The sequence below is a fragment of the Triticum aestivum genome, chromosome 1D, assembly GCF_018294505.1.
Source record: "Triticum aestivum cultivar Chinese Spring chromosome 1D, IWGSC CS RefSeq v2.1, whole genome shotgun sequence".
In the NCBI taxonomy this organism is placed as follows: Eukaryota; Viridiplantae; Streptophyta; class Magnoliopsida; order Poales; family Poaceae; genus Triticum; species Triticum aestivum.
In genome coordinates, this window is record NC_057796.1 from 82,836,618 (window position 1) to 82,854,348 (window position 17,731).

A 17,731-nucleotide genomic window follows, 5' to 3' on the forward strand; every position below is an offset into this window, starting at 1 on the left:
ACAGCCGGCCGTGGGCTCTAGCTCGTCGGCCCGAGACGCGGAGGCGGCCAGCGCTACCTCGGGGTGGACGCCAGGCGGAGGGACAGCCATAGTGAACGTGGCTGCACAAGACGTCCGGACCCAGCTCCAAAGCCAGGCCGCGGCGCTGAGGCAGTTCACCGACGAGTTCCTCCGACGCGGGCGGCCATCCGGGTTAGTATTCCCATCTTGTTTCTTCTTGATCTTGATTTCTCTTCTTGATCTTGATTTCTTCCGTGGGGGCGCATCAGCGCACCCACTGGGTGTAGTCCCCGAGTTCCGAGTCGGCTGCTGAGCAGGCGGCTTGGAAGTTCTTGGAGGATTTGCCTTTGCTGTTTTTGTTCTTACTTTGGTCTTCTGTCCATCTTGCAGGACTACCACAACCTTCGAGCGGCCGCCTTCAACTCCCAGGCTCGGGAGCTGACTCAGAAGACCGCCGACCTTACTGAGAGCCGAGGTACGTGACTTGATCTTTATCTCATGTGGGGGCGCGTCAGCGCACCCACTGGGTGTAGTCCCCGAGATTCGGGCCGACTGCTGAGCAGTCGGGTCGGATCTTCCTTGACGACTTCTTATTGTTCTTCTTCTTCTTCTTCCGTTTCTGCAGCAGCCAACGCCAGTCTGAGGGCACAGCTGGGGAAGTCCCAAACTGCTCTTCGTGCCAAGGACGCCGAGCTTGCCGCCTTGGTGCAGGAGCGCGACCGCCTGGTCAAGAAGTTGGCCGACCAGGAGGAAGGCCACAAAGCGGCGCTGAAGGCTGCGCAGGATCGCGAAGCCACCCTCCAGGCCGAGTTCGAGAAGGAGGCGGCCGGCTGGGCAGAGGCCAGGCAGACTCTGGTCTCCGGCAATGGCCAGATCAAGGATCTGGTTGACGGTAAGCCGTCTACCCCTTCGTCATTTCTTGCCATCTGCCACTTTGGCTTGTTTTCTGATTTTGGTGTTCTTCTCTTCCTTTCTTCTTCGCGCAGAGTATTTCCCTGGCCATTCGACCGCCGCCAACCAGGCCATCAAGGCCCGTCGCCAAGCGAAAAGGCAGGCTGGCTTCAAGATCTCGCCAACCGCCGGCCGCTCGCTGGAGGAACAGCTTCTGGCGATCCAGGCTCGCATCCAGCCGGCTCACCGGCTGCTCCGCCGGCTTCAGCGTGCCGGGTCACAGGTCTTGGCAACCCTCTGGCCCGGCCAAGTGGTCCCTCGCACCCCCAGTCGGACTGCCGACTGGCTGGAGGTGGCAGTCGGCCGCTTGGAGGCGTGGAAGGCGTCGGCGGCTCGCTCCGGCGCCAGGCGGGCGCTGGAGTTCGCCAAGGCTTGGTATCCCGGCCTGAGCCTGGACCAGCTGGCTACCTGGCGGCAGCAAGCCGACACGGAGCTGGGGCCGGCGCGGCCGGCCATCATTCGGCGGGCTTCGGCGATCGCCGACTACACCGACACCAGCGTCTTCGCCCCCGAGGTGGACGACAATGGAGTCGCCCAACCAGAAGAGTGGTTCGGGCTGGACCCGGCGTACGGTGAGGACTCGGCGGAGGAGATCGACTCCAGCGACGAGGGCGAAGAGGAGGAGGAGGAGGGTGAAGACGCCGAGCCGGCTGGTGGAGTAGCCGGCCAGCCTCAGCCTGATCGCGCCTCCAGCACTACGTCGCGCGCGAGTGCGTCTCCTGCCGCAGGAGGTGGTCAAGCCGGGACCCGCTAGGCGGCCACTCCTTCAGCCGGCGAGGCCGTCTTCACCGACCAGCTCGGCCTTCATGTCGCGCCCTAGTCTTCTTTATTTTGTTTTCCTGTCTTGTTACTTTTGAACAATGTTTGGTTAAGTCTGCACAATTCCACCCACTGGGTGTATTCGAACTTATGTCAGTTGCCGGCCTGTTGGCGGCTTTTATGTATATAACTTATGCATTCGGCCTTTTCCTTGTGCTTTGCTCTTTGTCCTTCTGCTTCTTCCTTTGCCGCCCTCCCTTGGTTGCCGCCTCCCCAGTCAAACAGTTGCTCTGCAATCTGTAGCCGGGGGTGCCTGGCCGGTTGGGGAGGGGGAAGTACTTTGGCTCTGCTGGACTAAAGCTAAGTTTTTTAGGAAGCCGGCCAGCCGGCTGCTTTGACAGCCGGCAGGCATATTTGGAGGCCGTCTCTTTGCTATATAGGTTAGTTGTTCCTTAGCCATTTTTCATGTGGGCGTCCTTTCTGTCTTCTCCCTTGCTAGTCGGACAGTCAGTTCTTTGAGCTGCGACTTTCAACAAGAGAGGACTTGGGAGCCGGCGCACTACTTTTCTGACTTTAGGAAAAAACTTTCGATATAGCTCAAGGCGGCCAGTCCCCGGGCCGACTAGTCGAACCCGGTGCCGGACAAGAATTCAAAATGTAATAATACATTCATGGATATGACACTTGTCATTCATAGATAATAAAAAGGCAGTCCCCGAGTACTGTTCGGGGGGCCTGTTGGTCTGTACTTAATACAAAAGGGGAGCGTGATACATACTGCTTTTCAGCTGTAAAATTGTCTTAGGAGATTCGCGTTCCATGGTCGCTCCGACTCCTTGCTGGAGTCGTCTCTCTTGCGTGCTCTTGGTTTTTGCGCGTCGATCAAGTAGTAGGAGTCGTTGCCGAGTGCCTTGCTGACGACGAAGGGGCCTTCCCAAGGGGCCGAGAGCTTGTGCTGGCCGGCTGTTCGCTGGATCAGCCGGAGCACAAGGTCGCCCTCTTGGAAGGATCTTGGCTTGACCTTGCGGTTGTAGTAGTGGCGCAGGCCTTGCTAGTAGATGGCGGACCGGCTGAGGGCTAACAGCCGGCCTTCTTCCAGTAGGTCGACGCCGTCTTCTCTTGCTTCCTTGGCCTCCTCCTCCGTGTACATGGTGATCCGAGGCGAGTCGAACTCAATGTCTGTTGGGATGACAGCCTCAGCACCGTACACGAGGAAGAATGGAGTGAAGCCGGTTGACTTGTTGGGTGTAGTGCACAGACTCCAGAGGACAGCCGGCAGCTCTTCGAGCCAGCAGCCGGCCGATCGCTCCAGTGGTACAACCAGTCGGGGCTTGATGCCGGAGAGGATGAGTCCATTTGCTTGCTCGACCTGGCCGTTTGACTGCGGGTGGGCAACGGACGCTAAGTCCAGTCGGATGCCCTGCGTCGCGCAGAAACGTGCCAGTGCTCCTTTGGCAAAGTTCGTGCCGTTGTCGGTGATGATGCTGTGCGACACGCCGTACCGAGTGGTGATGTCGGTGATGAATGTTACGGCAGTCAGCCCATTGAGTTTCTTAATCGGCTTGGCTTCGATCCACTTTGTGAACTTATCCACAGCAACGAGTAGATGTGTCTGGCCGCCGCGGGCTGTCTTGAAAGGGCCCACCATGTCCAGTCCCCAGACGGCAAAAGGCCAAGTAAGGGGAATGGTCTTGAGGGCAGAAGCCGGCAGGTGTTGCTTGGAACTAAAAACTTGACATCCTCTGCAGCTCTTGACTATTTCTTTAGCATCCTCCAAGGCAGTCGGCCAGAAGAAACCATGGCGGAAAGCCTTGGCCACAAGGGATCTTGAGGCTGCGTGGTGGCCGCATTCACCTTGGTGGATGTCTTTGAGGATTGCCACTCCTTTTTCTGGCTCGATACAACGCTGGAAGACTCCAGTGACGCTGCGCTTCACAAGCTCTCTGTTGATGATTGTATATGCTACGGCTCGTCGTTGCACTAGTCTTGCTGAGATCTCATCAGCCGGCAGCTCTCTACTGACCAGGAACTTGGGGATGGGCTAGGCCCATGAGGGAGCTGTGACTTCTTCTTTTGTTAATGTGGCCACCATGACTCGGGTGGGTGGGTTGGGTTTTGCATTGGAGTCGGCCACCGCTTCTTGTGTCATTGCAGTCCCCGGGCCGACTGCTGCAGTCCCCGGGCCGGGTTCTGAAGTCCCCGGGCCGGGTGCCACTACGGCAGTCCCCGGGCCAGTCGTCGAAGTCCCCGTGCCGCCTGCGGGATTTCTCCAGTCGGATCCGGCTGTGTCTGGCGCAGGCGGTATGAAAATGGAATCCGACTCTGGAGACGGCTTGAGGAGGCGCTGGAGGGAGACGCCAGTCGGTATGGCTTGTCGGGTGGAGCCGATCCGTGCTAGGGCATCTGCTTGGTCGTTGTCGGCCCTTGGCACATGAAGGAACTCACACCCTTCGAAGTATCCACTCATCTGTTGGACGAGGAAACGGTAGCTCGCCATGTTCGCGTCCTTGGCGTCCCAGTCGCCAGATGATTGCTGGACCACCAAGTCTGAGTCGCCGTAGCACAGGATCCGGCGTATGCCGAGTTCTTTGGCTAGCCGGAGCCCATGTATGAGCGCCTCGTACTCGGCGACGTTGTTGGAGGCGGCGAAGTGGATCTGCAGCGTGTACTTGAGCTTGTCGCCTTTGGGAGAGGTGAGGATGATGCCGGCTCCAAAGCCGGTGCGCATCTTGGACCCGTCAAAGTGCATCCGCCAATGGGTAGAGTCGGGAGCCGGCGGTAAGTACTGGGTCTCGGCCCAGTCGACGAGGAAGTCGGCCAATGCTTGCGACTTGATGGCGGTGCGGGGTTGATAGAAGATCGTGTAGGGCGCCAAGGCAATGGCCCATTTGGCCACCCGGCCGGATGCATCCCGGCTGCCTATGATCTCGGCGAGCGGGGCAGTGCACACGACCGTGATGGGGTGCTATTGGAAGTAGGGCTTCAATTTCTTGGCAGCAAAGTACACCCCATAGCACATCTTCTGATAGTGCGGGTAGTTTTGCTTTGAGCTGGACAGTACTTCGCTGAGATAGTAGACCGGCCTCTGGACTAACTGGGCTCGGCCTTCCTCCGGGCGCTGGACCACAACAACAGTGCTGACGACTCGGCTTGTCGCGGCGATGTAGAGGAGCATGGGCTCCTTCTCAGTCGGCGCAGCCAGGACAGGCGGAGTGGTCAACATTTTCTTCAACTCATGGAAGGCTTGGTCGGCTTGACCATTCCACTCGAAGTGAGTGGACTTCTTCATGAGTCGGTACAGGGGGAGAGCCTTCTCTCCTAGTCGGCTGATAAAACGGTTCAGGGAGGCTAAGCAGCCAGTGAACTTCTGCACATCTCGCAGCTTGGTGGGAATCTCCATCCTCTCGATGGCCTTGATCTTGACGGGGTTGCACTCAATGCCGCGTTCGGAGACCAGGAAGCCTAGCAGCTGGCCGGCTGGTACTCCGAACACGCACTTCTCGGGGTTGAGCTTGATCTAGAATCGGCGCAAGTTGGCGAATGTTTCCTTCAGGTCTTCCAGCAAGGTACCGCGCTTCTCTGTCTTCACCACAATGTCGTCTATGTAGACGCGTGGGCATTTCTGCCGAGTTGTTTCAAGAGACATTTCTGCATGCAACGCTGAAAAGTGGCACCGGCATTTCTCAAGCCGAATGTCATTGTCAGGTAGCAGAAAGCTCCAAAGGGTGTGATGAAGGCAGTCTTCAGGCGGTCAGCCGGGTCCAACTTGATCTGATGATACCCTGAGTATGCATCCAAAAAACTTAACAGCTCGCATCCAGCTGTGGAGTCTATCACTTGGTCAATCCGTGGCAGAGCAAACGGATCCTTTGGGCAGGCCTTGTTCAGACTAGTGTAGTCTATACACATACGCCACTTGTTATTCTTCTTCAGAACCAGAACTGGGTTGGCAAGCCACTCTGGAAAGAACACTTCCATGATGAAGCCGGCTGCAAGGAGCCGGGCTATCTCTTCTCCCACGATTCTTCGCTTCTCTTCTGACAGTCGGCGGAGGGGTTGCTTGACCGGCTTCGCATCAGCTCGGACATGTAATTTGTGCTCGGCGAAATCCTTCGGGACACCCGACATGTCCTTTGGGGACCATGCAAAGATGTCTCGATTCTCACGGAGGAAGTCGACGAGCTCGCCTTCCTATTTACTGTCCAAGTTCGCCCCAATCACAGCGAACCTCTCCGGGTTCTCCGGGTCCAGAGGTATCTTCTTCGTCTCTTTGGCAGGCTGGAAGGAGCCCTACGCATCACAATCCTTGGGGTTGGGGGACAAGGCCGGCTGCTTGCCGGCCATGGCCACAACCCGTTCCAACATCTTCTTCTCTTCTGCCACCACGAGGGACTCGGCCAGCCGACTACTGGCCATGGCACACTCGATGGACTTCTTGTAGTCGCCGGCTACCGTGATGATCCCCTTCGAGCTCAGCATCTTCATCTTCAGGTAGGCGTAGTGGGGCACAGCCATGAACTTGGCCAAAGCAGGTCGGCCAAGTAGCACATGATAGGGGCTCTCCAAATCCACTACCTCGAACCATATCGCTTCCCGGCGAAAATGATCTTTGTCTCCGAAGAGAACATCCATTTTGATCTTGCCGATTGGAGAGCAAGATAGGCCGGGTACGATACCATGGAAGACGGTGCGGCTCGGCATGAGCTGCTTCGCTTTGATGTTCAGCTTCTCCATGGTATCGCGGTACAGTATGTTGATACTGCTTCCGCCGTCTATTAGGACGCGGGAAAATCTGGAAGCTCGCCTCTCCGTCGCGAGGGTGACGTCCAAGACCATTGCATAGGAGCCGGGCGAAGGCATCACCTCTGGGTGGTCGGCCTGGCTCTAGCTGATCGGCTTCTCTGACCAGTGCATGAACTCGGCGGTGCTAGAGGCGACTGCGTTCACTTCTTGGTGCTGTCGGCGCCGACTGCGCTTGTTGTCGGCTTGACTGGTGAAGACGATGTAGGCGTCGTGCTCTTCGGGAAATTCGTCTTGAATGGCGCCGACTGCCGGCCGAACTGCCGGCTGCTGGGAGGCCGGAGGCGGCGGGCCGGGAGGCGGAGGCGGCAACATTCCCTCACCCTTGGTGATGCGGGTGAGCCAGTGGCATTTCCGGGTTGTGTGGTTGGACGGCTTCGCGCCACTGTGGAACTTGCAAGGGGCGTCGAGTGCTTGCTCGTAGGAGAAAGACGGCTGCCAGGGCGGCCGGCCACCCTTCTTCTTGGGAGCAGGCCGCTCTTCGGGCTGCTCGTCTTCAACTGTGGCCACCTGCCGACTGGAGGAAGTCGGCATGGGGCCCTTGCGCTTGTGGTCGTTCTGGTAGGGGCGCCGATTAGGGTCGCCAGCCGGCGTCTTGGGAGCCGGAGCAATTACTTTCCCCGAGGCGTCCACTCGGAGCTCGGTTTTCATGGAGGAGTCGGCAGTGGCGTACTTGTCAGCGATGACCAGTAGCTCGTCGAGGGTAGCCGGCTCGTCGCAGAGGAGTCGGTGCTTGAGGAGGGTGCCCTCTCGGCACCCGGCAGTGAAGTACTCGATGGCCTGGACCTCATGCACTCCCTCGCAGGAGTTGCGGAGCTCGGCCCATCGCGTGAGGTAGTCGCGGGTCGACTCGTTGGGCCCCTGGACGCAGAGGGAGAGCTGGCGAGGCTTGGGAGGCCGCTTGTAGGTGCTGGTGAAGTTGCGGACGAAAACTTCGGTGAAGTCCAGCCAACTGTTGATGCTGTAGGGCTTGAGGCTGTTGAGCCATGTGCGTGCCGTGCCTTGCAGCATGAGGGGGACATACTTCACGGCGACGCGCCGATTGCCGTTGGCGATGCTGACTGCCGTGGAGTAGTCGATGAGCCAGTCCTCCGGCTTCACCGAGCCGTTGTACTTGGGCGTGTCTCTGGGGAGCGAGAACCCTTTAGGGAAGGGCTCGTCGCGGATGCGGGGGCCAAAGCATGGCGGGCCGACATCGTCTTCTTCTTCTAACGCCAATGATCGAGCAAGGCGGTCGATCCTGTGGCGGGCGTCGTTCTCGCCGATTCCTTCTCGGCGGCCGAGTCGGTCGCCAAGAGTCGGATGTGTGACAGGCGGCGGAGTGAGGCGTCTTTCTCTTCGAGGCGGGGGAGGAGGCAGGTTTCCTTGGTGCTCTACTGCTCGAGGACGGCCTTCCGCGTCGCGCTCGATGGTGATGCGAGTCCGGCTGCGGCTGGCAGCCGGCTCCTTGTCTTTCTTCTGACGCGCGCCGCTCGCAGTCGGCGAGCGAGACGTCGCGGCGTGCTCCCGGCGCGGGGGATGACTATCAGCACGGGCGCCGGCTTCGTGCCGTTCTGCAGCCGCGTCGATCAGCTGCTGGATCCGTCTTGTCATGTAGGGGAGCTCATCGGCCCCCAGCCCATTGAGCTCCTCTGCAGCCGCCTGAGCGGCTCGCAGATTCTCGAGCAGGGTGGCGTAGACGGGGCGATCTGCGCCCAGCATGCTGGCAACGGCCGCGCCACGCTTCTGGACGAAGCCGGCTCGGCTCGGGCCGCTTGGCGGCGGCGTACCGAAGGCGGCGCGGTCGACTTCGCGCTGGTGGGCCTCGGTGAGGCGTCTCATCGAGGCTATCTTTTAGCCCTCCGCGATGAGGGCAAGGCGGCGTGCCTCCAGGGTCTCGGCGTCGGCGTCGGCCGGGATGGGGATGGAGAGGTCGTGCATCGCCGCTTGCCGAGCATCGCGGGCATTCTCGCCCGAGTTGGAGACGTGGCTGATGACCAGCACTTCGGTGACAGCGCTGCTGCCGCTGTCTGCTCGAGGGAGGGGGTCGTCGAAGACCACCACGTCGGTGGGGTAGGCGTCGAGTGATGCAGTGTCGGAGTCGACGAGCATCGGGTCGGTGGAGCCGACCGACTCCATATCTGCAGCAGGCTCGCTGGAGACGTGAAGCTGGTCGAGGAGGCTGACGAGGCGGCTCTCGGGGTAGTCGGTGCCTGCGTCGGACGCAGGCTCGTCGGAGATGCGAGTCTCGCCGAGCAGATCGGCGAGGCAGCTCGCTGCGCAGGCGTGGTCGACGCCTTGCAGCGCGTCAAGGCAAACGCCATCGGGCGCAGCAGGCTGGCTGCGCTCACGGGGGAGGAAGAGGGTTCCCGTCCAGAATAGGTCTCCGGACGACGGTGCACCTGGCCCCACGGTGGGCGCCAAATGTCAGGTGGTTGGTGCGACATAAGCCAAGGGATGGCTTATCATTGTGGGAGCCAATAAAACGTCGCCGGTGCTTGGAAACGGGATGAGGCGAAGACATGCACGCCGGCGGATCTTACCCAGGTTCGGGGCTCTCCGAGGAGATAACACCCCTAGTCCTGCTCTGCGGGGTCTCCGCATGATCACTAGATCGATGAAAGGTAGCTACAATCGCTCCTAGAGCTGTTGAAATCAAGGGAGAAGAAGAACAAGGCTGGCTCTTGCTTCTCTCTATCTATGGTGTGTGTGTGTGTGTGTGCTATGCTTAGGAGGCAACTCTATGCTCAGAGACCAACGATGCTTAGGAGCGAACCCTTTGCATGGGTGCTCCGGGGGGTTTATATAGGCCTACCCCCCGGGGGTACAATGGTAATCCGACTGGGCGCTGGTCCCAGCCGTCAGTGTCTACGCTCGCCGGCTTCTCCGCCGGCTGCTGGGTCCCGCCAGCTGGTGGGTCCCGCCGGCTGCCGGCTACTTGGTCGACAGGCCGGCCCCACCGCCTAGGGTCTTGTCGGCGGCTGCTTACTGTAGCCTCGCCTGTGATGACGAGGGCTTTGCCGAGGTAAGCGTGGCTACAGTGGGCCGCCTCGGGGGCTATCACTGTAGCCTTACCTCGTCTTGTCTCCTTAATGGGGCTCCTGCTTCGAGGAAGGGAGTAGCCGGCTTCTGGAGGCCGGCTATGCTCTTGGCCGACTGGGAAAGGCCGGGCCGCCTTCATGCCCCTCTCTGGCTGAAGGGGCCCGCAGTCCTTGGGCCGTACAGGAGTTGGTCGTGGATGACGTCGAGGCTAGCATGGCTACAGTGCCGAGCCGCACGGGAGACGGCCGTCCCGTACGGCCTTCTGTAGCCATGCCCGCCTCGGGCTTCGGGGGTAGTGGGCCGCACTGTGGCCACACCCCGTCGTGTCGCCGTTATGTGGGAACAGCTTTGGTGGTTGTGGTCTCGGCCGGCTGCTAGGAGCCGGCGTCCTTCTTGGCCGGCTACTTGGAGTCGGCCACCCCGTAGTCGTCCTGGGGAGAGGTCGCTCGAGGCTGGGTCGCCTTCCGGGAGTCGGCTTCAGAGGTAGCCGGCCAGGGAAGGCGGCCCAAACGCTTGGAGTGCTTGAAGGCCCAAAGCCCTGATAATTTTTCTGAAGAACCAGGGGTAGTCGGTTGGGCTACCCGTGGCCATTTACTCCGACTACCTGGGTGGCATTCCATAGGATGATCACACGAGTCCCCCGGGATCTCCTAGGACAACACTGGATTCCCTAGGAGCCCGGGCAAGCCACTGCTATATCCCCAGGGTGCCCCAATCATTCCACCCAGATGTGTATTAATGTTGCCACCTTAAAGTTACCCTTAATTATTATATCTCTCACAACTTTCATGAATCTCACATACCCATCCACGTCCATGAGCATGGCTAAGAAATATACGACACAAGAAATATTCCCGGGGTCTTTCAAGGATCATAGGTTCCTACCTCATGAACTACATAGCAAATCCCAATTCCCAAATCCACCTCATGCAAATATTTGAGGGGTGAAGCAAATGCATAAAAACTGGGTATGAAAAGTATGATCAAAGTGTGAACTTGTCTTGTATTGTTGATGAAGATGTTTCCCGGTCATAATTCCGGATAGTTCTATTAGTCACACTCCGTTCAATCTATCTTAGGCAAACAATTACATACATAAGCACTCAAGCATAAAATTCGAAGAAAAGATCTCGGAAAACTTCGAAAACACACAAATAACTCTTGCGAACTGAAAACAATTCTCAAGTATTAAAATTATGTGGATTAGTTATTAACAGAAAGTTCAGATCAAGAGATTCAATTTGCAAAAAGAATCAATCAAATCGGAGATACGAAAGTCAAGTTACGATCAAAAGAAATTGAAATTCAAATCTATTTGAACCAAATTTTAAACTTTCAAAATATGTTTCAGTTGGTTATTTGGACAGAGGGGACCATAACGATGAAGTGGGCGTTGGTTTCATTGGATTCGGATAAACGGTGTAAAAGTTGTGATCGTTTGAAAACCAAGGGCTAATCTATAAGAAAAGTATTCAGGGATAGGTCCCTGGCCGAAAATTAAACTAAAAAGAAAAATCTACCGGACGAACGTGCGCTAACAGAGACTAACGAACGAAACATTCACTAACGGATCTGAATGAACGAACGTTCGCTAACTAAACTAACCTAATAAAATAAACCGGGTTAAAAGAAAAACTGAAACTAAAAAAATCGGATCGGGTTTCGACGGTTTATACCGGTTTGGCCGGCTCGACGGTTCTGCGGGAAAAACCAGCGGTGGCGATGGTTGGCGGATCAGGCGGCGGTGGGGGGGCTCCGGCGGCAGCGGCGAGCTCCGGCGATGGCGGAATGGCGCGGGCCGGCGGTGCGGCAGAGAGCGGCGCGGTAGTAGTGGCGAGCGGCGGCTGCTACGGGAGGCGGCGGCGGCGCTGATGAGGGGAGAGGGGGGCCGGCCTCGGCCTTTAAAGGAGGGAGGCGAGGCGGTGGCGTGGCGGAGGGGGCAAGGCGAGGCGGCTCCGGGAGGCCTCCGGCTCGGCCACGGCAGCGGCGGCGGCGTCGTGCGGGCTCTGGAGTCCGACGGGAGGTCACGGGTGACGCGGCGCTGGGCTGGGCTTGGCCTGGCCCGATTGGCTGGGCCGGCCCAGTTCGGCGGAAAGAATTTTTTTTACTCCGACAACAAAAAAAAGCAAAATTATAAAAAATTTATATATAGGCATATTATATATCCAAATTTTCAGAAAAAGATTTTCTACAACATGAACATTTGTTTAGCAGCAAATAAATTCCAAAAAAATTAAATAAAGCAAAGAGTGATACTGTTGCAATAAAACCCCATAAAAACATTTTAAAAATACCAAAATGATTTCAAATTTATTTCTCTCCAATTTTCTACTATAGGGAATCATTTTACCCTATTTTGTATATATTTTATTTTTGGAGAAAAATAATTTGAATAAAAATCAAATAACTCCAAATTGGAAATAATTTCAAAGGGATTTTCAATTTCTTTGAAACTTCCAACTCTCTTTCCTAGCATTTGAAGAAGTCATTTTATCTTCTCTCATGAAACTCATTGAGTTGCATAAAGTTTCTGAATTTGAAATATTTCCAAATGAAATTCAAATATTTTCAAAAGCCCTTTTCATTTATTTAAATGGAAGAAGTCATGTTATCTTCTCTCCGGGGTTTTGTATTTGAAAAGAATTTGAATTCATGGAGATCTTAGTTTCAAGATGAAAGTTTGGGAAAGTCCTTTTATTCCCTCTCATTTAACTTTCAAAAAGTTTCAAATTTCATTCAATTTCACATAAGCAACCACACCACAATCAAACAAACAATCAAAATTATTTATTTAATACAACATTCCAAAATTTACAATTTTGGTATGTTACAAACCTACCACCCTTAAAATCAATCTCGCCCTCGAGATTCGGAGAGGCTAGAAAGAAATAGGTTAGGTTCGGGGTTCTTCTCAAAATCCATCGATCGTCAGAAAGGGTCTGGGGTGCTACCACCTTTAGAAGTATGGTTAAGGTTTCATCAAAACTCATATACTCCATCCTTATTCTTGACAGGGTCGGTCTTCTCAGATCCTCGGGAAAATCCCTTCTCTGGGCTTCTCCGGTAGTGGCATAACTTTCCTCGATTCTTGTGTCCTTTCATCTTGGTAGGGTTCTTCCGAAACTGGCTCTTCTTAGCTGACAGGTCTGGCGTCAATACTACACAACTATCGATATCTCATGGTGGTCATCAATTTATGGTTTCTCCTGCAGGAAATGGGTCTGGGCCTCATTCTCACCGTATGACCTACGATTGGCAACAGCTGCCTTGTACAAGGGAAAATTGGTATACCATTCTAAGGTTTAAACAAGGTTTTGATCGTCGTCGCTCTACTATGGATAAGTCACTCAGATTTAACATCCCATATAGCAAGGCGAATAATAAGAGTAAGTCGGTATGGTGATCAATCCATCCCGAACCCAAATCATTACCTTGTATATGGTTTAACGAATCTCGTATTCTAACACTCGGTCATCCTCACAAGCACTGTAGAATTTCTCTTATCGACGAACTAAGTTCGGATAAATCCATGGATTCTGCAAGCCAAACAAACATCTATCATTCCTTCACAACTCTCAGGTTTTGCGTAATCCTATAAAATTGTCTGTTGATAAAGTCGCAACTTCTTCCAGGGTTTTTCCTTCAGCAAGAGTGTGCTTGCTTCTTGGCAGGTCCTGGAGCCTGTGGGTTATTGGCTCACCACATCCCATTTATAGCTTCAACTCATCATGGGGTTACAATTGCTCCATATTACAATAATTATACCTCCTTTATAGCCAATAGTACTTCATCCCTTCATATTCTTGGGGTATCCCACATGTCAAGATAAACTCCTACTTATTTTGTCCGTAGTCCACTCTGTGGAATATCATTATCTTTTCCAGGGGTCAGATGTCCTCACAGTGTACTACCACCCTTAAAATGCACAAATTCTTCCATAATCCATATTTCTCATATCCTCGAAAATGGTCAAAATCTTTCTTCATAGAGTAACAACTCATAAAATTCAATCGTATGACACATGAACTTTACTGATTCTCAAATTATTACAATCTCCTGCATTTCCATTACATGCCTCAACTCCACACCTCAATATAAAAGAATTGTTCCCACTACTACTACTATATTCCTCACAGACTCAACTATTTAACAGGAATATCCTCATTGGGACAATCTCTGGCAAAGTGCCCTGCTTCATTGAAATGAAAACATATTAATCCTGACAAGTCTCGAGGTTTCCTTGTGATTACATAGCCTCCTTGGGTCCTCGGCTTCCTTTTTGGGCAACCACTGAAGTAGTGCCCTGAATCTTTGAACCTAAAACATGTGATATGACTCAGGTCCTTCTTTGTAGAAATTGGGGTTTTCCTAGAATCCAATCTATTTCTCTTCCTGGACTTTTCCGTGCCGATCAGGGCTTCTATTTCTTGTGGGTGATACTCTAATTCCACTATCGGCAATGCTACTAGATCCCCCTTCAGACAATTCTGGGAGATGTGTCATTCTTCTCCACATGAATAGCATGACTTGGTGTCGGGTTTAATTGGGTCTTCTTTGGGTGTGTCCTCCACCTCTTCCTTCATCACAGGTTCTTCTAAAATTTCCATGAGGGCTCCTTTCATTGCTTCTTTCTTCTACTGGATGGTTCTTTGTACCATGGGGTAAATGTGACACTAAGCAAGGTAGTGGGTAGTCCCTTCACACAAGAAACAAGTAATCTGCCTAGTTGGGCATTCTTCAGCTGGGTGACTTTCTGCACAATGAAGGCATTCATCCTTGTGTTCTTTATGGTTGTGTCCTATTTCTCCACAGAGCTTGCATGCACAAGGTTTCTTCATATCATTTCCATAAGGCTTCAATTTCTGGGACACAAGACGAGACTTTAGCAGAGTCAACTTAAATTCTTCCCAAGTGGTTACTCTTTGCCATCCATTGATGGTTTGGTACATCCTCCACCAAGTAGAAGCACCTCTCTCAATGCAATGAAGAGCATGCTGGGTCATAACCTTTCCGGCTATAGGGTTATTCTTCATGTGATCTTCCATATTTTGAATCCATCGGTCCGTCTCCAATTGAGTCATTGGTCCAGAAAATATGAGTTCATCTCCATTCATCCTCTATTGGTTCCAAGAGTTTTGGGGTGAGATAAGGGAGATAGAGAGAAATACACACAATACAGACAGTAGTTTTGCAGAGAAAGATTTTATTTTGTGGCTGTCGGAAAAACATCAAACAAACGACAGCTCACAATCGTCGCGTCTAACATAGGTATGTAACGGGGGTTTGGTCTTCTAAAGGTCAATAACTCTTCAAAGTCGCCAAACTCTTCACGTCTTGTTTATTGTCTCCGATGGCTTCTTCCGATCGTGCTTTTCCTTCTCAAGCATCTCTGTTGACGCGAAGTCTCTCGTGATGTTCTTTCATAATTCTGGAGTTGCGTTCCAAACTTCTGGGTTTCAACATCCTTGGCATGAACATGGTCCTACTGTCCTTCAGTTCCTGATGAATCTTCGGTATCTCAAGGTTTAGCTTCTCCGGCTTGGCTACTTTCAGCTTCTGGGTCTTGAGTCCTTCACGAAATGCTTCCTTATCAAATACGGCATCCTGCAGGTCCATCTTAAAATTCATGATGTAATACTCCAGATCCTGGTGATGCACCAACTAAGGTTAAAACTTTGTCTTTTGATGATAGGTGCTCCATTAGCCCTTTTGTCATCCAATCCTTCCGAAGAAATGCATGCTTAACTCAGCACAATGACAATAGCATAAGCTGGCGATAACATCATGGATGGCCGTGTTTTTTTGCTTATGTCATTGCCATGAGCGATCATTCCATAGTTGATATCTCCCGCCTTAAGGTTTTCTTGACAAAAACTTTGAGTTTTAACGCTCCATGTTCTGGTCTTTCTCCGACACACCTTGATCTCGGGTATTGACAGTTTCAATAGTATGACAAATTCCATAAGGGTAGCCTTCCAAGGTCATACCAATCTGGAAATTCTTCAGAGCCTTCAAATTCTCCTAGTCTTCGTAGTCTTCAACCATTATAGTTTCCATTATTATAATGCACGGTAAAATCCTCTTCATTCTGAAGTGGTCTTAGTTGTGTGATATCTTGTACTTCTTAGAGTGGTCTCATCAGTCGAATCTTCGTGTGGTCAAAAGGGGAAAGGGGTATAGTCTCTGTGCTTAAGTGTCATCCCTGGATCGGTATACTGATACATACTGTACTCAAGGATTTATAACAGAGGTAAATCACATGTATAAAGTAACGTAAATACTATTACCTCAATCCATATAGCGGAAGTAACAACAAGGTTGTGGAGTCCTAACAACACCAACGACAAACTTGAGTGTAGACATCGTAACCGTAACGTATCACTTACTCGTCATAAGAATCCTGCAACATGAGATGTTGCAGCCATGTAGGTCAGTACATTGAATGTACTAGAAAATTTACACCATAGACCAACGATGAATAATAGCTATCACTACATGCATATTTGGCTGGTGGAGGCTCTAAGGTTAACATTTGCATAAAGCCAATTTTTTCCTACAACAAAGGAATATATTTTTATTTAACTACCAAGTTTAAGTCATTATTGAGAAGGTACCCCCAACTCAATCCCAAAATAGTATTAACAACCAAACAAATTCATTAAGTAAAGTGATGAGATCAAACAATAATTGAAGTACCAAATACTCAAGATGTCCATAACCGGGGACACGGCTAATGATGATTAGTTTGTACACTCTGCAGAGGTTTGTGCACTTTTCCCCACAAGACTCGAGCTCGTCCGTTGAATTCCTCGCACTGCTTGTTGTTTGAGGAGCGGATGATCGAGACACAGTCTTTCTGAAGAGGTCCCCTTAACCGATAGATAGGCCGGTACACCTACAATCCCCTACATCTGCTAGCCTATCATGGAAAGGTTTCCCACAACTTAATCAACTATGCCAGAGCCCATAATGGCTTGTGGATGCACACGGAAGTTTCTAGCATGAATAATCTTATGATCTCTTTGAGCCTGGGTGGCATTCCATAGGATGATCACACGGGTCCCCCGGGATCTCCTAGGGCAACACTGGATTCCCCAGGTGCCCGGGCAAGCCACTGGTATATCCCAAGGGTGCCCCAACCATTCCACCCATATGTGTATTAATGTTGCCACCTTAAAGTTACCCTTAATTATTATATCTCTCGCAACTTTCATGAATCTCACATACCCATCCACCTCTACGAGCATGGCTAAGAAATATATGACACAACGAATATTCCCGGGGTGTTTCAAGGATCATAGGTTCCTACCTCATGAACTACATAGGAAATCCCAATTCCCAAATCCAACTCATGCAAATATTTGAGGGGTGAAGCTAATGCATAAAAACTGGGTATGAAAAGTATGATCAAAGTATGAACTTGCATTGTACTGTTAATGAAGATGCTTCGCAGTCATAATTCCTTATAGTTTTATTCGTCACACTCCGTTCAATCTATCATAGGCAAACAATTACATACATAAGCACTCAAGCATAAAATTCGAAGAAAAGATCTCAGAAAACTTCGAAAACAGGCAAATAACTCTTGCAAACAGAAAACAATTCTCAACACTATTAAAATTATGTGGATTAGTTCCTAATAGAAAGTTTAGATCAAGAGATTCAATTTGCAAAAAGAATCAATCAAATCAGAGATACAAAACTCAAGTTACGATCAAAAGAAATTCAAATTCAAATCTATTTGAAACCAAATTTTAAACTTTCAAAAATATGTTTAAGTTGGTTATTTGGATAGAGGGGATAATAACGAAGAAGTGGGTGTTGGTTTTGTTTGATTTGGATAAACGGTGTAAAAGTTGTGATCGTTGAAAACCAAGGGCTAATTTGTAAGAAAAGTATTCACGGATAGGTCCCTGGCCAAAAATTAAACTAAAAAGAAAAATCTACCGGACGAACGTCCGCTAACAGAGACTAACGAACGAAAACGTTCACTAACAGATCTAAACGAACAAACGTTCGCTAACTAAACTAACCTAATTAAATAAATGGGGTTAAAAGAAAAACCGAAACTAAAAAACCCGGATCAGGTTTTGGCGGTTTATACCAGTTCGACCGGCTCGACGGTTCTGCGGGAAAAACCGGCAGCGGCGGTGGTTGGCGGATCAGGCGGCGGCGGCAGCGGCAAGCTCCGGCGATGGCG